This window comes from Lissotriton helveticus, chromosome 5_1, assembly GCF_964261635.1.
Source record: "Lissotriton helveticus chromosome 5_1, aLisHel1.1, whole genome shotgun sequence".
In the NCBI taxonomy this organism is placed as follows: Eukaryota; Metazoa; Chordata; class Amphibia; order Caudata; family Salamandridae; genus Lissotriton; species Lissotriton helveticus.
The window spans coordinates 323089769-323109261 of NC_136065.1; the positions used below are offsets into that span (position 1 = coordinate 323089769).

The 19493-nt window shown below is 45.4% G+C and overlaps 1 protein-coding gene across 2 annotated transcripts in view; it reads right to left on the bottom strand.

Annotated features, from left to right (window-relative positions):
* Positions 1–15351, bottom strand: part of UBE2J2 (ubiquitin conjugating enzyme E2 J2) — a 166884-nt gene extending 151533 nt beyond the window's left edge. The window contains exon 1 of one of the 2 annotated variants that reach the window (XM_078642380.1): positions 15134–15347. The gene's annotated coding sequence lies outside the window, so the exon portion shown is untranslated. Of the gene's footprint in view, positions 1–15133 lie in introns of both variants that reach the window. The other variant, XM_078642381.1, reaches the window with a different exon arrangement.
* Positions 15352–19493: the final 4142 nt, after the last annotated feature.

Below are 19493 nucleotides of genomic sequence, written 5' to 3' on the forward strand. Positions count from 1 at the left end.
TTGCATCTCGCCTTCACTTTAAAGTGAAAGGGCGATGCAAAAATAAACAGCAGATGCCTGGCGAGCGCTTGTTCTTTGTTGAAATAGGTTTTTCTTCTGTCTCTTCAATCTCTCTTCTCACTGCAACAGAAAGTTAAAATGTAAACATTGGTGTTGACAAAGAAAGATAATGCAGACTTCCATGATGACATCTATGTAAAAGTAAACAACAAAATTATATATTCCATACAGTGAGCCACAAATGTTTTTCATTTATTTTTCTAAAGTGTAAAAGGAATAAGGTTTTTTTGACAGAATTGACTATCGATTTTAGTTGCAGGACGTTTAGGGAAATTGCAAGTATGTCCATAGGGAACATGCACCTTCCACCTTTATTCCACATGTATGCAATGAGTTCAATTTCAGAAAGTCCACAAAAGCCTGTTGGCTTAAATGGGCACCTCGTAGCGTCTCGGGCTGTCAGTATTTCTTTTCATTACATCGAGTGCTGGGATCCTGTGATTCAGAAAAAGTAGTAAAGCGTATTGAACTCAGAATCGCTCTCTATAAAATTGTGGCACACGTTGCGCCATCAATTTGATCAGCTGGATCTAAGGCGCTTGGTTCTGGCCTGTCACTAAGCCTCTTTTTAGTCTGTGGAGCAATCGACTAACGTCAAGGAAGCATGCAAAAAGAGTAACGACTTAACCACAGCTCTGGACAACCAACACAGCAGGAAGTGCATTGAAAGAGTGCCCAGGCAGGACCCGGCAGGTAACACTGCCCCCAGTGCACGATTCAGAGCACTGCACGTTATATCACTATTCCGACAAAATTACATGCCAGCATTTTAGAAAAGCAAAGTAGGAAATAATAATTTTTTTAAAAATCAGGATAATGTATTTTTCCCCAATTACTTTCCATTGAAGAAGAAGCAATTTCAGGCAAGGGGCAGACAAAAACAAGCATTTGCAATGTAATAGGTCCTGCATTTACGAGATGTTAAGCTATTGGCAATGTGAACGACAATGCGTATTATTTTTGTTTTTTAAAACATAAATAAAAGGCATTGTTAATTACAATGCAAATAGCTTAAACTCGCTTAAATGCGAGACCGACTGCATTGCAAATGCTTGTTAATGCTGGAGCTTGGAACAGTGCAGCCTTTGGGCAGCTGTCTTCCCCTCCCTCTGCCCCTATGCCTCCTCTCCTAGGAGCATTGGAAATGGGAGACGGCGATGCGGAATTGCCAGTGCTAAATTAGCTACCTAATCTGCATTTATTACTGGGAACACATCACCAGGGCCCATTCTTAATGTTCAAGGCACAGAGCGGTGTCGAACAGATGTATCGAATGGGAGAGGTTGTGGAATGATTTAATATAAATCCCCACATGCATGAGGTTTCTGATTTTCCTCACCTACAAGTATTTATACATTAATGTTTTTAATCCATTTCGTTTTACATGTACACCTCCTCCCCCATGGCTTAATCACTCTCTGTGCATTCAAGGTTAAAATGAAACCATTCTGTCTGGACAAACATTTACCCGTTCTTCCCTTCATTTCTTTCCAGCCTACAGCGATTACAAATGAATGGATTAATATGCATATAACTAAGAGAAAAGAAACTACTGCCCCGGCCGGTTCTGCTCGACCCACCCTTATCCAACTGTGGATTATACTCATCCATTCCAAGAATTTCATATAAGCGAGCAGTGCATCTATGGTGTTACAGCGGGCAATGGAGAAACAGTACATCCCTCTGCTCTAGTGGAAGCTGGGGGAGCCAATGGGAGGCATGAGACTATCCACCTGCTCCACACTGTTAACAGTTAAGACCTCTCACAAACCTCTCCCTACTACTTCTATTTTACTACATACCTATAGCTGAAGAGTAAACAGTAGCAAGGGAGGACAGCTGGGCTTCTGGGAAGATGTGTTTCAAGTCTTTTAGCATGGCTCAAGGAGGTATGCATACAATGGTAGGTGGGAGGGGGAGAGTTTATTAGGAGGGCAGTGTTAGAACTGGACAATTATAAGTACAGACATTCATAAAAATGTGCAATCATCTATCTCTGAAAGGAAAACACTGTTGGGATTAGAACTGCAGAGCCATTCAATTGTGCCCACTTCTATGCTTGTGGCACCATAATAGAACCTAGAATGGTAGCAACTCGGTCTTGTCCTCACAATGTTAACTCCTGTTTGTCTGTAGCCTTTTTTAATGGTGTGAAATGTTGCCACACCACCCGTCACAAGCCGTTTTTCAACATTTAAATATTCTTTCTACAAGAACGTTGATTTGCTACTGACGAGAATTCTTAATTAATGATCCAGTTGTTTTGTGCTAGAATCATTCTGAAATACTCTCACCATGCAATCTTTAAAAAAATATTGTAAAGCATTCTATAGGCTTAAGTCGTACTTAGTGCACAGCTAACAAACATTTTCACCAGGGATATTAATATTATACATGTTGAACTTACCCACTGTCTATGGGTAGTTGGCATGTTTGGGTAACAGTTCTTTGTTGAAGGAACACCATGAATGCTCATACTTTGTGCTTGGTTTCTGTGCACATTTCTGCTGATACCTTTTCAAATGTTGTGTTGCATTATTTAAGGTAAACAAGCACATAAATATATTAAAAATAATCCCATTCCATGCGAGATGCAACTAAGAGTTGCATAGTTAACATAGTGTTACAGAATAAAAAAATCAGGATTCTGTGTGTTTAAAAGCCTGACCAGGAGGCGTTCTCCCAGTGATTGCAAGAGAGTTGTTTAAGATGAGAGTGTACTTAATGCATTTTGCAAATATAGCAACTGTATTGCATGCTGGTAAAGGAAGTATGAATAGAGCATTAATTAAAAGAACTGTCTACAAAGTACACCACTAGATGCTAATTTTCAACACCACACTAGGGGGCTCGTGGAGTTAGAGCAGATCTTATAAACGTTTTTTACGTCACATTAGGCAAAAGCCAATTTAACAGCACAAGAGTGAGTGTTCAAACATGCTACCTGTTAAACGGTACAAAAAAAATGGAACACGAAATTCCACTCATGCCATGACTAATAGTCAACAGTGTATTAATGTGTCACACTTGCAATTAATCCTGCTCATGTTCCTGAAGGAGAACGCTGCAAAGAATATTTAATCCGGTTACGCGGAGGCCGATGTTAATGGCCAAGTGTACTTTTAAATTCACTGTTTGCCATATTGTAGAGAAGCCTATTACTCAATTATCAAGCATTAGAGAAGAACGGTGAAAGAAGTCACCGCAAAGATTTTTACCTCCGTCTTCTAAGAAGATTTCACCTCCGAGTTCAATATCTTAGCCACCCAGCGCACCCCAAAATGCAAGTTCCAATTACACCCCTCAGCAACAGGCAGGGCACAGATCCTGTTTTTTGCTCTGAATCACTAAAATAGTGCTCGAGAGTTGCCGATTTCATAAGTTGCAATCCTCAATTTAGACAACAAAAGTAAGTTTAGTCAACATACAAAGTTAGTTAAGAACAAGAGAAGTAGCATATCCAGCGTCTTAGCTACTCAAACTGATCAATCTCAATTGGCAATAAAGAAGCAGCCACCAGGCTCCTTTATAATGGGATAGCAGAAGCCAAACGTCACGCCATACAATACAGCTCACTTCATATGCATGATCTAATAGGAAAAGATGGACTTAAGCAGATGGCAATGGAAGAGAAGTGTATGGGACAGGGGTCTCTAATCTTTTCTGTAGAAACAGCTACTTCTGATCAGTGGAAATCAATGTGAGCTACCGAAGGCTAAGCAACTTGCACATTGTTACCAGACAATCCTACATCCAGCACAATCATACAACCAGTTTTTGGGTTTTTTTGGGAGAAATTTAAAGTGTAGAAAACATGTTCTGTAAAAACGTTCATAACTGGAACATTTTTCTGCACTTTAAATTTCTCCCTCTTAAAATAATGGCTGTATTTTTCAGTTATAATATGCCACCTTATCTACCAGCCACTGGGAGCAAAATTCAATTTGACCACATAGCAGAAAAGGAGGATCATCAGTTAGATCGCAGGAACAAACCGGACGGTGTCTTCTATGAATGGGCTGCCTAAACAGAATGCGGAAATAAAAACATTTTTTGTTTTTCTGGACATATGCCAACCCGATGTCCCGAGTGAAAGTGAAATGCATCAAAGGTACAAATAAACGACATGACAATGGGGCCAACATATCAAAGTACTACCTAAGGAGACGTTACAACCAACTAAATACATCTGCAAGAGCAACAAAAATGACAATGTTTACTTCTAACCCGAATTCTTTCAAGTACACAATGGTGAGCTTCAGGATATGCTGTACCAGAGAGAACTTTCAAGGAGAATGCTGGAGGTTCACCAGGCCCGTAATGAACATATTTAACTACAGCAATGACATCCTGGTTTCTGAAGTAGATCATTAAGAGAGTGACAAGTACCAAAAACAGGTATGCTGAAAATAGCAGAAATACGAAATTCACAAGACCAAACTCACGTTTTTGGAACCACATTGTCAAAGAAAAGTGCCTAACTTCTGACAAAAGAATTGTCTTGTACCCATTTATGAGAGCTCAATACACTTTTTCCCCCAGTCATGGCCTGATACATCAAAAACTGACAGGATCAGAATGCACAAGCAGAACCTAGCCAAGTGAGGGTACTTAGGTAGATGCTGGGAATGTGAAATTGTTCCCGAGTTACCAAAAAGGACAGCTAGTGCTAAAAGTGTTGCTAACTTTGACCCGAATGTGTAAAATGAGCTCATAGTTAACATCAGTACAGTAGATTTGTACCATCCGGACCCAACACCAACAAGGCAGCAGTTACCCGCAGGTTGAGTCATGTATGAGAAAGCTACTTGCTGATGTTCAGAATGCCTACAAACTGCTCTAGAGGTAAACAGGTCCTTTTGAGCACTACAGTCACCTCATAGCCTCAAAAACAGATGATGAACAACTGACCACAGTAAGCAAACAGAGATGTTGGCGATTATGGGAAGTATTAATGCCCCAATGCTCCCGGATACAGATATATTGGGCATTCACCTGAGTGTCTCATGTAAACATTCCCAACCCAGTCAAACATAACCAGCCAATTTAGATGTCGAGCCACACACTACAGAAATGAAGAAACATATCTTTGACAGATGAATATCTGAATATTGTCATGAGCAATAAAAAGATCAGTGTTCTTAAAAATGATAGAAGAAAATTATTGAATGAATGAAAGACTAACAGAAGATCATACTGCTAAAACCCAAACAGTTGCAGCACATAAATGAGAGATCACACTCCAGGGATTGACATGCAAGTTATAGTAGCATTTAAACTTGGGGACTACAATTTATTACTATGTATTTTTACCGAGGCAAAACCAAAGGGGATGTATTTTTACCTGCATGTTTGAAGTGGTGCTGCTTGGAGAGAGGGAACCACAACACTAAAACTTGTAAAGAAGAGGGTAAATCTCTCCAACAAGTTTACAAGGGGGCAACTAGTTTTAATCAGAGAGACTGTGTGTGTGTGGGAAGAGCACAACTGTATCCCAGGGACAAATTGCACCGACGCCTAAATATAAAATCCAGTAATAACCCCCAGGCTAATCCCTCATCGCCACTTCTTGCCATCCACCCAGACAGTGTGGAGACAAGGTGTGTTCTCCCGCTGTATAAGAGGGAACCACAAATTCCTGTACCGTCAACCTTGAAGAAATTTTTTTAAAAGCCGCAAGAAGGAGAAGACCATCTAGAACCAGAAGAGCTGCCTTACTACAATCAATCAGAATACTTGTAAAGCGCACTACTTACCCGTGAGGGTCTCAAGGCGCTGATGGGGGGGGCGTTACTGCTCGAAGAGCCAGGTCTTGAGGAGTCTTCTGAAGGCGAGTAGGTCTTGGGTCTGCCTTAGGTGGGTAGGGAGGGTGTTCCAGGTCTTGGCGGCGAGGTAAGAGAAGGGTCTGCCACCGGAGGTAGTAAGTTGGATGCGGGGGACAACTGCGAGGGCGAGACTGGCGGAGCGGAGCTGGCGCGTAGGGGTGTAGAAGCGGAGTCTGCTGTTCAGGTAGGCTTGTCCGGCGTTGTGGAGTGCCTTCTGTGCGTGGGTGAGGAGTTTGAAGTGGATTCTCTTGTCGACAGGGAGCCAGTGTAGATCTCTCAGGTGCGGGGTGATGTGGCTGCGGCGAGGGACGTTGACGATGAGTTGGGCAGAGGCATTTTGGATGCATTGTAGTCGTCGTAGGTGTTTGGCTGGGATTCCTGCGTAGAGTGTGTTGCCGTAGTCTGCGAAGCATGTGGAGGGTGTTGTAGCAGGAGGAGACTGCGTTGACCTGTTTAGACATGGAGAGGGAGGAGTCGAGGATGAATCCTAGGTTGCGTGCATGGTCAGTGGGTGTCGGTGCTGTCCCCAGTGTGGTCGGCCACCAGGAGTCGTCCCAGGCTGAGGGGGTGGGTCCGAGGATGAGTACCTCCATCTTGTCCGAGTTCAGCTTCAGACGGCTGTTCTTCATCCAGATGGCGACAGTCTTCATTCCCTCGTGGAGGTTGGTTTTGGCGGTGTGCGGGTCCTTGGTGAGGGAGAGGATGAGTTGGGTGTCGGCGGCGTAGGAGATGATGTTGAGGTCGTGTTGGTGGGCCACTTGTGCGAGGGGGGCCCATGTAGACGTTGAACAGCGTCGGGCTGAGGGATGAGCCCTGGGGAACGCCGCAGATGATGTCGGTGGCCTCAGATTGGAAGGGCAGGAGGCGGACGCTCTGGGTTCTGCCGGAGAGGAAGGACGTGGTCCAGACGAGGGCCTTCTCTTGAATTCCGGCTTCTAGGAGGCGTGTCTTTAGAATGCGATGGCAGACCATGTCGAAGGCAGCTGACAGGTCCAGGAGGATGAGGGCGGATGTTTCGCCGTTGTCTAGTTGGCGCCTTATGTCGTCAGTGACGGCGATGAGGGCGGTCTCGGTGCTGTGGTTACGTCTGAACCCGGACTGGTACGGGTCCAGGATGTTGTTGTCTTCCAGGTGGCGGGTCAGTTGCATGTTGATTTTCTCAATGACCTTCACCGGGAACGGGAGCAGGGAGATGGGCCTGAAGTTCTTGAGGTCCTTGGGGTCCGCCTTGGGCTTCTTGAGGAAGGCGTCGATTTTGGCGTATTTCAGGCTTTCCAGGAATGTTGCTGTTTTGAAGGAGATGTTGATGACCTTCCGTAGTTGGGGTGCGATGGCAGCTCCTGCTTTGTTAAATATGTGGTGTGGGCACGGGTCTGAAGGGGATCCTGAGTGGATGGAGTTCATGGTCTTGCAGAGGACAGGCGGTTGGTGCTGGTGGTGTTCACAGGGGAGGTGGGGTCAGGCGTAGTCAGGCGGTCATGGTGTTGAAACTGTCATGGATGTCAGCGATCTTGCGGTGGAAGAAGGTGGCCAGCGAGTCGCAGAGTTCATGTGAGGGAGGTATGTCGTTGGCGTTGGAGAGTTCCTTTACGATGCTGAAGAGCTCTTTGCTGTCGTGTGCGTTGTTATCCAGGCGGTCTTTGAAGGAGGATCTCTTGGCTATTCTGATGAGGTGGTGATGTCTGCGAGTGGCGTCTTTGTGGGCTGCGTAGTTGTCCGGAATGCGTTCGCGGAGCCATATCTTCTTCAGTTTCCGGCAGGCGCGTTTGGAAGTCTGCAGCTCGTCGGTGAACCAGGTGGCACTCTTGCTGGCGTGGTTGTTGGATGGTTTCTTGAGTGGGCGCAGTTGTCGATCCACTGTCTGAGGTAGCGGGCCGCGGCATCTGGGTCGGTGGGTGGGTTCTGGGCGAGGGTGGTGGTCAGCTGGTCTTCGGTGACTTTGCTCCAGCAGCGGCGAGGCATCTGTTGGGTGCGGTGGTGCGTGGTTGGTTTGTTGAAATGGATGCAGCGGTGGTTGGTCCAGTGGAGTTCGGTGGTGTGGTCGAAAGTGACGTGAGTACCTGTAGAAAAAAAATCGGGTCCAGTGTGTGACCAGCAGCGTGGGTAGGTGTGGTGACGGGTTGTCTGAGGCCGAGGTTGGCAAGGTTGTCGATGAGGGTGGCGGAGTTAATGTCGTCGTTGTTCTCAAGTTGGAAATTTAGGTCCCCGAGGAGGATGTAGTCAGTGGAGGCGAGTGCGTGGGTGCTGGCGAGGTCGGCGATGGAGTCGCTGAACTGAGCCCGGGGTCCAGGTGGTCTGTAGATCAGTGTTCCTCTAAGGGTGGTGTTGGGGTCGGTGGGGATTCGGAAGTGCAGGTGTTCGGCGGTGTTGAGGGTGTCGTCTGCGAGGGTGGCGACCTTGATGGTCGACTTGTGGACGATGGCTATTCCTCCTCCAATTCCGTTGGCGCGATCCCTGCGGGTGATCTTGTCGCCGTCCAGGATGGCTATGGCGATGTCGGGCACCGAGGAATCGGTCCACCGGGTCTCGGTCAGGAAGGCCACGTCTGGGGCGGAGGTGTCGAGCAGATCCCAGAGCTCGACTGCGTGTTTGCGTGCGGAGCGGGTGTTGAGCAGTATGCATCGGAAGTGGTTGGGTCCAGTCCTTGGAGGTTTGGTGGTTCTGTCGCAGGTGAAGCTGCAGGTGTGGCAGGAAAAAGGTCCGTGAGTCAGTTTTGGGGCGGCCTGGAAGCAGGTGTAGTTTCGGCCGGCATAGAGTGCGTGGAGGGTGCTGGCATCGTAGCGGAGTCTGGTGATGCGGGGTCCAGGGGTTCTGGCGCTGGGTGCGGTCCAGGCGCAGACGGGCTTGCTTTTGGCGCAGCCGCGCAGCGGCCGCCATATAAAGACGAGGAGGGAGGGAGGAGCAGCTTGGAAGCAGGAGGGGGCGGCGAGGGGGCGTGGCCGCAGGGGCAGCGGCGGGAAAGAGGGGGTCCGGAACAAGAGAGTGCAAAAGCGGCGAAAAAAAAGCGCAAAATACAAGGAAGGAAATCCAAGGATGGATTATAGAATAAAGAAACAAACCACCAGGCACAGCAGTGCTAGTGGGGCAAAGGGGACAGCTGGGGCAAACTCGTGCTCGAGGCGGCAGCGGGCGGTGAACAGGTGGAGCTGTTCGGCAGTAGGGGATGACCTGGCCTGCAAGCAGGGTCAGGGGTCACTCCTACTGCCGCGCAGCGGCCGCCATATAAAGGCGAGGAGGGAGGGAGGAGCAGCTGGGAGGCGGGAGGAGGCGGCAAGGGGGCGTGGCCGCAGGGGCAGCGGCGGGAAAGCGGGGGTCCGGAGCAGGAATGGGGGTGGGGGGGTGGGGGAGGATGCGGGGCAAGAGTGCAAAAGCGGCGAAAAAAAGCGCAGAATACAAGGAAGGAAATACAAGGATGGATTATAGAATAAAGAAACAAACCACCAGGCACAGCGATGCTAGTGGGGCAAAGGGGACAGCTGGCGCGAACTCACGCTGGAGGCAGCGGTGGGGGCAGCGGGCGGTGAACAGGTGGAGCTGTTCGGCGGTAGGGGGTGACCTGGCCTGCAAGCAGGGTCAGGAGTCACAATAAATGGCTGTTGACCAAACCCCAGCAGTGGTGACTTAGACTGACAAGGACATTACCCTGCTACATCACCTCCAAGTTACTTTAAGGAACCCCTCACTCACCTAGCTCCCTACTGCTGTCACCATCCAAAGCAACAAAAATAACAATGTAGGGTTCGTCCTACCATCCTCGACCTGGGTGCTGAAAGAAACTGTCCCAAGTCATACTTGAGGTTAACTGTACCCTGCACAGAGGTCCGGAAGCAAAATGTAGCCTGTACTCCACGATACAGAGCGCATAAACTGGACAGCAAGGTATGACTGCTGCTTTTGGAATACCTGAGCTGGATAAAAAAAATAAAAAAAATGTAAAAGAAGATCTGTTGTGTTTATGCAGATTTCTACATTTTTTAATTTTCAACAGTGATTATGGGAGACCCCAGTAACCCCCTTGGTATGAAAATATATATTGCAATCTATTAGGCACTAGACTATTTGAACTTTTAGATCACTGATCTTATCTTACAACAGAAAATAACTACAAAGGCAGCCTCAAAACCAAAGAGGCTCAAAAACATGCACTACAGAGTATACATTAGATTTTACAGTGAGACACTCAACTAACGAACTGCTCTTAAAGCACCTCCATAGACTGTCATATTAAAAACTTTTAGACAGCTTCAGAGCAGTAGCGCCCAGCATGTTTTGCGGGTGGGTGGGGGGTAGGTTTGATTTAGCAACAAAAAAATAGACTTACCATTACGCCGACTGGGTCCAGCACCTTCTCTGCTCCTGCACTGCAGCCTGCATAGAGAAGATCAGTGTGCACATGACTGGTTTGGGCGGCCCCAGAGTGCCGACCAGTCATTGAGCCCTCAAGAGTGAGTACACTGCTCCTCCCCTGCCTGCTCGCAAAGCAGACCCGCCCACCCGCAACCAAACATAAAATAGTAATAACGGAAAGTTATTACCATTTATGTGTCCTCTTCTCACACTGCAAGAAAGTAGTGAGGCGTCGCTCCTCTGTCTTAGTGGAGGCGTCGCTCCTCTGTCTTAGTGGAGGAGCCGCTCCTGCTTCGGACCTATTCATGCTGCTAAATTCTTATGATAACACTGTCCCAGTATATCCAAAAAAAGGTGTCTGCTCTACAGAATCCTAACAAAAGAAAACAGGTAGTTAACAGAACAGGGCTGTAGCCTTAATTTATGTTCCTTAAACAATTCTCAAATGGTTATGACTAAAGGTGTTCACCTTAAATTATACTCTACCGTATTTCAAAGGTGTTCATTAAAAAGTTATTTTTAAAGTAATAACCATGACCAGACATGTTGATCTTTTGCCAGATAATACTGATAATCTTGGCACGCCTACCATAAAAGAGGTCTTGATGACTTAGACAATCTATCAAGCAGCGTAAACAAGATTTTGACAGCCAACTAACTGTCTTAGGCCAAGAACCATATTGGTCTTGGAGACACATGCAGCCTCACCTTTAAAAAACCTGTCATTTAATGAACCTCTGTAGTAGTGCTAACCTTTCAAAATACTGCTGCGTAAGTTTCTATAAAGGCCAGAGCACCATATATGGAACCAGTGGCATGCAAAAGAATTTAACTATAGGGAGTATACGGAGTTTCCAAAGTTAATTATAAGAACATAGCTTGCTTTACAATTTTCATTACAATTCTTTTTTAATAAATCATTCAGCATGGCAGTGGGTTGGGCTATACCACAGAGTAGACTAGTGCATCTATTAATGGCAGGGTGTAGCCCTGGACTGATTTAACTATTTTCTTGAGATCTCAGTCTGTCCAACTGGGTTTGTTTACAATATCACCCAAACTAGCGCTGTGGCAAGTTCTTCAAGACTCAAAGTTGCCCCCCATGTTAAATGGTGTATGTATGTGGGTACTCATCCACTGCAAACCTAGCCAGAGGAAACTGAGGAATTTTGAACAGGGATATTAGACAGACAATACAATCGAGAATGACAGCAGGGTGGAGACGAGATGAGTTCCCCAGTTTGAAGTGAGGACGGGAACCTTCTATGGTGATGAGATGTAGTACGTTGTCTGAATGCTTGTGTTGAGGTCTTTCCTAAACTAAAGGAGTTATGGAGTTGGGTGGTTCTGATAGGTACAGAGAAGTTGTTCCAGATTCTGGGTTAGTAGATAGCGGTGACTTTCTTCAAGTTTTTCTCTTTTTTTTTTACTTCAATCTCCAATCCTGCAGTGCCCTAATTGCATGCATGTCGAGAGCCACTGAAGAATGAGAATTTGTCAGCAAGGTTGGCAGGTGTGCCAGTCTTAAAGGCTTTGTAGATTATGTAACTGCTTTTTAAGATAATGGAGGGCAGGTTAGAGAAGCCAGTATATTTCCTTCACGGTAGGCATGATTTAGTTGAATTACTACAGATCCCTGATGAGGCCTAGTGCAGTGTGAAGGGTGTCGTTAAGGAGGACACTCTGGTCCTAGGAGACCATGGAGAATGATGTTTCCACATTCCATACACGCGAGTACGAGTGCTTAGGCTACTTGTTTAGTAGAGAAGACTTATAAAAAGTTGCATTGGCATTCCTGGTGATGTGTTCCTTGAAGGTGAAACCAATTGACTAAGAATTAGGTAAAAGTTAGGAGTTGGATGCGTCCAGGTTAAAGTTTTTCAACCTTTATCTCACTACTCTGGTTCATCTGTCCATGAAATGTCTTTTTCATTTTACAAGTATGCAGATAAACCAATATAGCTCAAAACAAAGAAAGGTGGGGTGGTATGTTGTTGGATAAATCTAAACTGTTTGAAAATCAAACTTCATTAAAATCAAAGATTAGCACAACTTTAGCAAATCCTCCAATTTGTGGCATGTGAGTCTATGGCTTACCATTAGGAGAGCCTGCCCATCCCCAATGCAACTGGAATGAATTCTTAGAGTCTTAATAAGACTCGGATATGTATTTATAACTCAAACTGCAGCAGCATTCAGAGTTTGTTTTCCTCACGCTAGTGGCGCATACTTCTGCATCTACGTTTTTCATAGCAAATCATAGCTGCCAATGTTTTTATCTACTCTGGCACGGATTGTTGCAATTTCGTCCCACAACAGCTTCCAGCCAAATATATAGGCAGACTGCAATATTTTGTATAAAGAGCACGCAAAAGTTTTCTTATGCCACCCCCGAGCGCAGTTAACTAGACTCAACACCCCGGGCATAACACTTTCTGTTGTAGTAGCCAATTTTATGATTTGGGATTTTTTTAAATAAATATCTAGCCAACTTTATTGGCAAATACATATTGAATATGCTTCCTTTATGAACGTCTGGACCACATCGGTAAGGCTTTTTAGGTGGAGCCTAGCAGCAGCAAGCATACACTGCTCGCTCTGCGAAGCAAGCTGTAATAGAGTATTTATTTTAGAGGTTTTATATAGCGCTAGCTGGACGCAGGGGTATCGGAGCGCTTTACATTTTAGAGACAAGAAGGTCAATAAGACAGGGGACATACATAGCATCAATGTATATAAACAACATATAAGTCTCCGCATGACAGATTTCAAAATGATACATATGGGAAATAAGCACATCAAAATATGGAAGATGTGAATAATAAAAAATATCAAAAGGCAACAAATTGAAAAAAAGCGGGAGGGGCAGAGGTGAGGGGGGGTTGGAGGGGATGAGGGCTGAAGGTGGACAAGGGAAGGGGGGTGCAAGGAGGAGTGAAGGTGGTAAACTGGGAGGCGGAAGTATGCTGTGGTAGCCTTGCCCACTCACCGCCAATATTTTTCCTTGGCTGGTCTCATTGTCCTTGCTAAATGCTGGCTTACGATTCATTAAGAGGCTTGTTAGTCCCTACCTGTTACCGCCTTGTCGGCATTTGTTACCGTCCATAAGGACTGGACCTTTTACTTCGCGCGTTACACAGACTGCTTTATCTAGTGAGTGAGCACTATTTTTGTTATTGACACTAATGGGGAAAATTGTGGCTGCTTTATTTTGTTATATTTACATGTTGAGCGCATCACCCGCTTCAGGGACACTGAGCTCTGTTTATTATTATTTTATTTTTTTATTTAATACTGAGCGTGGCGCCCACTTCGGGGACACCGTGCACTGTAATGCAATAGGTATTGCTTTTGGTATTGTAAATGACAATGCCTTTTAAAATTTTTATAAAAGGCATAGCCATTTACAATGCCAATAGCTCAAAAACTCGCAGTTGCAAAACCTATTTCATTCTAAATGCTTGTTTCTATATGAAAATAAAGATGAGCCAACTGGGGCGACATATCCTTTCAAATTCAAAGTGCTCCGCTGTGGGATTCCGTAGCTATACTAACTACTGCCAAGGCCAATATGTCTGCCATCAGAAGCTTTCAAAATTTATTTTTTGTGTAAATATAAAAAATATACAAAAAAATGTTTTACAATGTAGCCTTGGAACCCATGAACAAAACCTCAGAGCACTTTTTTTCAGTCGGCTGTGCAAATGCCAAGATAAACTGCCTTCTATCACAATGTCAGATAGCAAATTAATAAAGTGGGCGGACCCACTGACCCGTGCTGTGGTGGGTGAAAGAAACATACAAACGAAACCTTAACAGACTAATTAGTGAAGAGGGCTAATCTAAGGCCAAGCAAGTATGTACGAATTTGTAATATTTTGGGGGGGGGGGGGGGGGGGGGGAAACATGAGGCTGGTGAGACTGTCTCAAGGCCAGACCTAAATACAGATAGATAGATAGATAGCAGGGGGAAGTCAAAGTGCATGTTACAAACCGAGATATACAGAATGCGACTGATAGGTGCTCAATGTGAACATGCAGCAGCAATAGGCTTCTTGGGGCACGCACCAGAAGCGTCAAGGGATGGGGTACCAGAAAACACACAGAACTTTAACTAAGCCATGAGGTTGGTAGAACACCCATAAAACAGAGGGAGAATACAGACATTAAATGTAAAAAAATTTTGGTGTCGTAATGGACGATGTTGAGGACCGTGGGACCGGGTGTGGAGTACCAATACAAACTAGTCAGTAGGCGTAGTCGCAACACGCAAAAACGGACGCAATAGAGCAGGGATGCACTATGACAGATCGTAAGAGGGATGGTTCACAGAAAGACGAGTGGGCGCAATATACGAACGGGCATCGCAGCAACCAAGACTGTTAGGTGCACACACCACCATATCACAACACCAGAAACATCATGTTACATCATCATGAGAACAGTGTTAGAGTACACCAAATGGGAAAGTCATGGCGAGAGATGGAGCGGTATGTGGAGGGGGCACTACTAGACACGAAATCAACAGCCAGACAAGGTATGGGAGGTTCCAGGTGGACCGTTGACCGCATCCCAGGGCGAACTAGCACATCGGCATAATAAGTGAACACAACACCACAGCCCTGGGTGATCAGGTAGGGGAATATTGGCAGCTTCCTCCCTTTGGCACGTATAACTCGACTTTGGACAGAAAAAGCTTAAAATATGATTCATTGGGTTTATCTCTATCAAAAGGTGGTACTATAAACGCAAGGTGCTAGTGCTACTGACAAGGCAGCGATACAGCGGGGCCCTAAACGTTGAGTACAAAGGAGATGAGCTGGCACACACGAGAGGGCAGAGCCTACCCCAGCTGTCTCTCAGCTGGTACCTGCACCCTCGTCCCATCCACACAACCGTACCTCGGGCTGCTGTCTGCCCCGCCTCCCCGCCGGCTCTCTCCTAACTGGGGCTCCGCCTCTTTGACCGGCTGTCTACAGAGGCGGAGTCTTTCTCTGGAGGGGCTCTTCTCCGCAGGAATTCTGTTTAATTTCCTTCACTTCTTGCCCCCTCCCCTTTTCCTTCCCCCTCACAACAAACTCGGTGTCCAATATGGCCGCTCCCGGCGGAAGGGCTAAGGATAGGTGAGTAGTACCAACTTCCGTTGATGAAGTTCCGGTTTTTCTGGCCGTTTTAGACACTAGTCCGCATATAATTTTGTGTTTGAGTCCATTGGGAGGCCATTTTAGGAGTATTAGCAAAGACTCTCAGAAAAGCCTGTCCTTCTTCCGGTAGATGTGACTCGAGAGCCGCCGGTGTTCCGACAGAACTTTTTCTTCAATAGGTAGCAGAGGTGGCTATTACGCCTACGTTCCTTGTCCTCCTCATATTCCTTACAAAGTGAGGTAATGTTACCTCATGACAGGAACAAAACAAGCACTTACAAAGCCAATAGGTTTTGCCTATGTAATTTATTTATTTATTCATTTTATTTTGTGCATTTTTATAAAGCGCGGTCATTACCCGAAGGTGTCAGAGCGCTGTACAATAGAGCCAGTTACGTTACAAGAGAAAAGTGTTACATAATAGAACATTACAAAGATAAACAGGAGACTTGAAATGAAGGGTACACAAACACAAAATTCAACAGAGCACGCAGGGGTGGAGAATGTACAGTAAAGAAATACAGATTTACAATGAAGAGCGAACTTCCTCGAGTGGTCTGAGAATGAAAGTATTAGTTCTGAAAGTGTCTTTGGAAAAGAGATTTGAGGTCGGCTTTGAAGATCCGGGTAGAGGAGGTGGCACAAAGCAATGGGGGAAGTGAGCGCTTATTACGCCTCTTAAGGCAGTGAAGGGCTTTATGGAGAGTAGCACGCTACTCCGGAACCCATAATTAGTAGCTAATCTACTGTGATGAGTTATGTGCTGTCAAGAAAATATGGCATGCATGGCTTTGCTAATGTGTTTTAGCCAGGTTGTACAGCAGCGTGGATAAAAATTATTGACCTGGTGTAGAGCTGAGTTATATAGAGAAGAGTGGAGTAGAGTGGATTGCCGTAGAATGGCATAGAATAGAGTGGTACAGAGTAGAGCGTCATAGAGTAAAGTCAAGTGGCGTAGAATGAAGTGGAGTAGAGAGGTATGGAGTAGAGTGGTGTGGAGTGGAATGTCATACAGCAGCATGGATTAGAGGGGAGTGGCGTGGCATGGTGCAGAGTAGGGTGAAGTGTGGATTACAGTGGAATGAGGTAGTGCAGAGGATGTGGTATCTTCCCCAGCCTGGTTACCCACCAATGACTACGCCTCATACAGAGTTTAGCATTGCATGTCTTTATTCTTCTGCGTGTAACTGCAAACTCAACATTCTAAGTCAGCCTTCATTGCACTCCACTCTAACACTTGTATCACAGCTCTACGGAGTCCATCAGGCGCCACAAGGGTTCCGTCATTGCTAACTTGCAAGACATTACATCTCCCCCTCTGTTAAATGAAAAATTAAGATTCTTATAAAGTTGCGATGATGCTGGCATGCTTCCAAATCGCTGGTGGTGCACACTACAATATTTAAATATGTCCCTCAACTCCATTAAGAGAAAAGAGAAACAGCACTCGAAGTCAGGGGAAAATTGCCTTGTTTATTTGATCAGGTCTCCCCCAGCACAAGGACACATCAGAGATGCGTTTCGGCAGTGGAGAGGCAACAGCAATCATGGTGCTTCAGAACCCGTTTCTCCTTTAACATGTATATCTGATGAAGGATGAGTTAACCCCAGAAAGTGAGAACAGTCTTTGGCAATAGACTCCCCAGGGCGCTGAGCAGTCACCATGTGTCTCTTGGTAGACACCACTTGAAAATGTCTGCATCAAGTAGAGTATCAGATTTTCTTTTCTACATCTGGTGTGCAAGCACTCGATCTCTTCTTTTAAAGATGATGTTCATCACATGTCGTCTTTTGTCAACATATGCGTTCATCTTTTGTTTATGATCCAAGGCCTTCTCATGATTTGTGTTCTCCTTTTTTTCTCGGGCTCTGGTCCACTGACGCTCTTGGTTGTCATTGCTCTCCCGAATATCAATGTTGCAGGACTTTCACCTGTGGTCAAGTGAGGTGTAAAACAATAAGCTTTCAAGGTAGAGTTTAACACAGTTTTTAAATCGAGCTTCTAAAGAGTAGCACGCTGCACTGCTTTCTTTAGCGTAAATATAAAGCACTCAACCAGTCCATTGGCCTGCAATCACAGAGGTATGCTCTTCTGTTGTTTTTTATTCAAGTTGCTCTAATACATCTTTGAACTCTCAACTGCTAAAAGGCCGGTCATTGTCAGATTTCAATATGGCTGGAACACCCTTTGTCGCAAAGATGCCATCTAGTCTCTTAATGACTCGTTCTTGAGTGGTAAATGAGAGATCCTCAATTAATGGAAATCAGCAATCAGCAGGTGATGCCCATTGTCAAGTGGACCGAAAATCATGGCTAATCTGTCCCAGGTATGCTACTGGAGTTCTGACATGTTTAAGGTACGTTGAGTAACTTTTGTGGAAAGGCAGTTGCATAGATGACAGGTCTTTAATTCCTTTACAAACCGCTCATTGAGATATGGAAACCAGACTGTGTCTCGGTGAGCACGTGTTTCGGCAATGATTCCACGATGTCCTTCGTGTGCCACTTCAACCATTTTCTGCCTGTAGACTCTCCGAAATCAAGACTCTCGACCCTATCAGTATAACTCCCTCCTGAATTATGGGCAGTTCATCCTTTACATTCACCATCCCTGGTGAGAGGTCGAGTTTGCTGGTTCCATGACTGATGTGCAGTGGCGGCCGCTCCATTATGGCGAAGGAGCGCCATAAAACAGGGTTCTAACCCGTTTTATTATAGTTTTATTTTGATCCCCTTGGACCCGCCCCCAGAACTCTGACGAGTCTTGTGGGCAGATCCAGGGGATGACAATGTGGTGGGGAAGTGGTAGTGCACTCCCTTGTCCATTCACTGCAAATGAGGTGTTTGGCTGGCCATTTCAGGCGAGCCAAACTTCCCATAACTTCCCATGCACAGTGAAGCCTTCTCCAGCCACAGCTGCGTTGTTGGGGCCAGAGAAAGAAGGCACAGACTTCCCAGTCTGCATGAGAGCGCAAAGTCATAGCGCTCAGGCCAATCCTGAAGCTGCTTTCCTGTAGCTGATAAAGAATAGAAGGGGGTTCCCCAATGTGGTACAGGATGTAGGCAGGAGGGGGGGGAAATCAAAACAGAAAGACAGAAGGACACCCTGCCTGAATAGATACTCAATGGTCCTCTCAGGGATCCAGTTCTATTAAAGGGGGAGCACTATTGTCAAGTATCAGAGCCAAAGATTCAAATGAAACTTTGTATGACAAATATATATTTTTTTATTGATTTTTTGGCACATATTTAAAAAAAAACATATAGTGGGATAGGGTATACAAGGATTTATAAAATACAGTCAAAGTGCTATTTCATCATCAGTTAAGGGAAAAATTCCATCATACAGTCAAGTGTTCCATATATTCCGGGGCGTTTTAACGGGGACTCAACAGGCACTCATATCTATAGGGGATCATTCAATACATATACACATTTGCACCGCTTAACCTGGTACATTTCAAAAGGCCTGCAACCAATCGATGGGCTTATGGTTGCCTGGCCAGGGGTGCAACCGTGGGAGGGCAAAGGTGAAGGTATAATGTTGCCGTCCCAGATGGTAGCGCCGACGCGCGTTTCGGTGTGGGGCACCTTCGTCAGGGCAAATTGGTGTAGCCAAGGAAAGGAACATACAAGCTGAAATTTAAACAAACTTTCTTGTATTAGATAGTACACATAATAGCGAGTTTTTTTGTAAACAATCTACACATTTTTTAACATTTTTACTATATAAACACTTTTGTAGTTGATCTGACGTTTCTGTTAATCATCATAGGGTAATATGGCTCTAATACCAGCAAGGGCTCCAAATTCATAAATCCCCCATGATCGGGGACTAAAGGCCGGGAACAGGATAAGGGCCAGGGTGAAGACAACACATCCATCTCTATCCACATTCATTCACTCATGCATTCTCAGGTTTCTATTTACATATTCATTTCAGTTCCTACAGTTATGTCTCTGATCTTTCAGGGTTCAAGAAGATCTTGGGAATTTCATGGTCTCCATTTTACGGTTCATTTATATTGCAGTTCCTCCATTCTATCTACCTAGGGTATAGAAAAACAAGTGTATGGTGGGAGGGATGTTACCTGCAATTTGGGGGGCTTCAAATCGT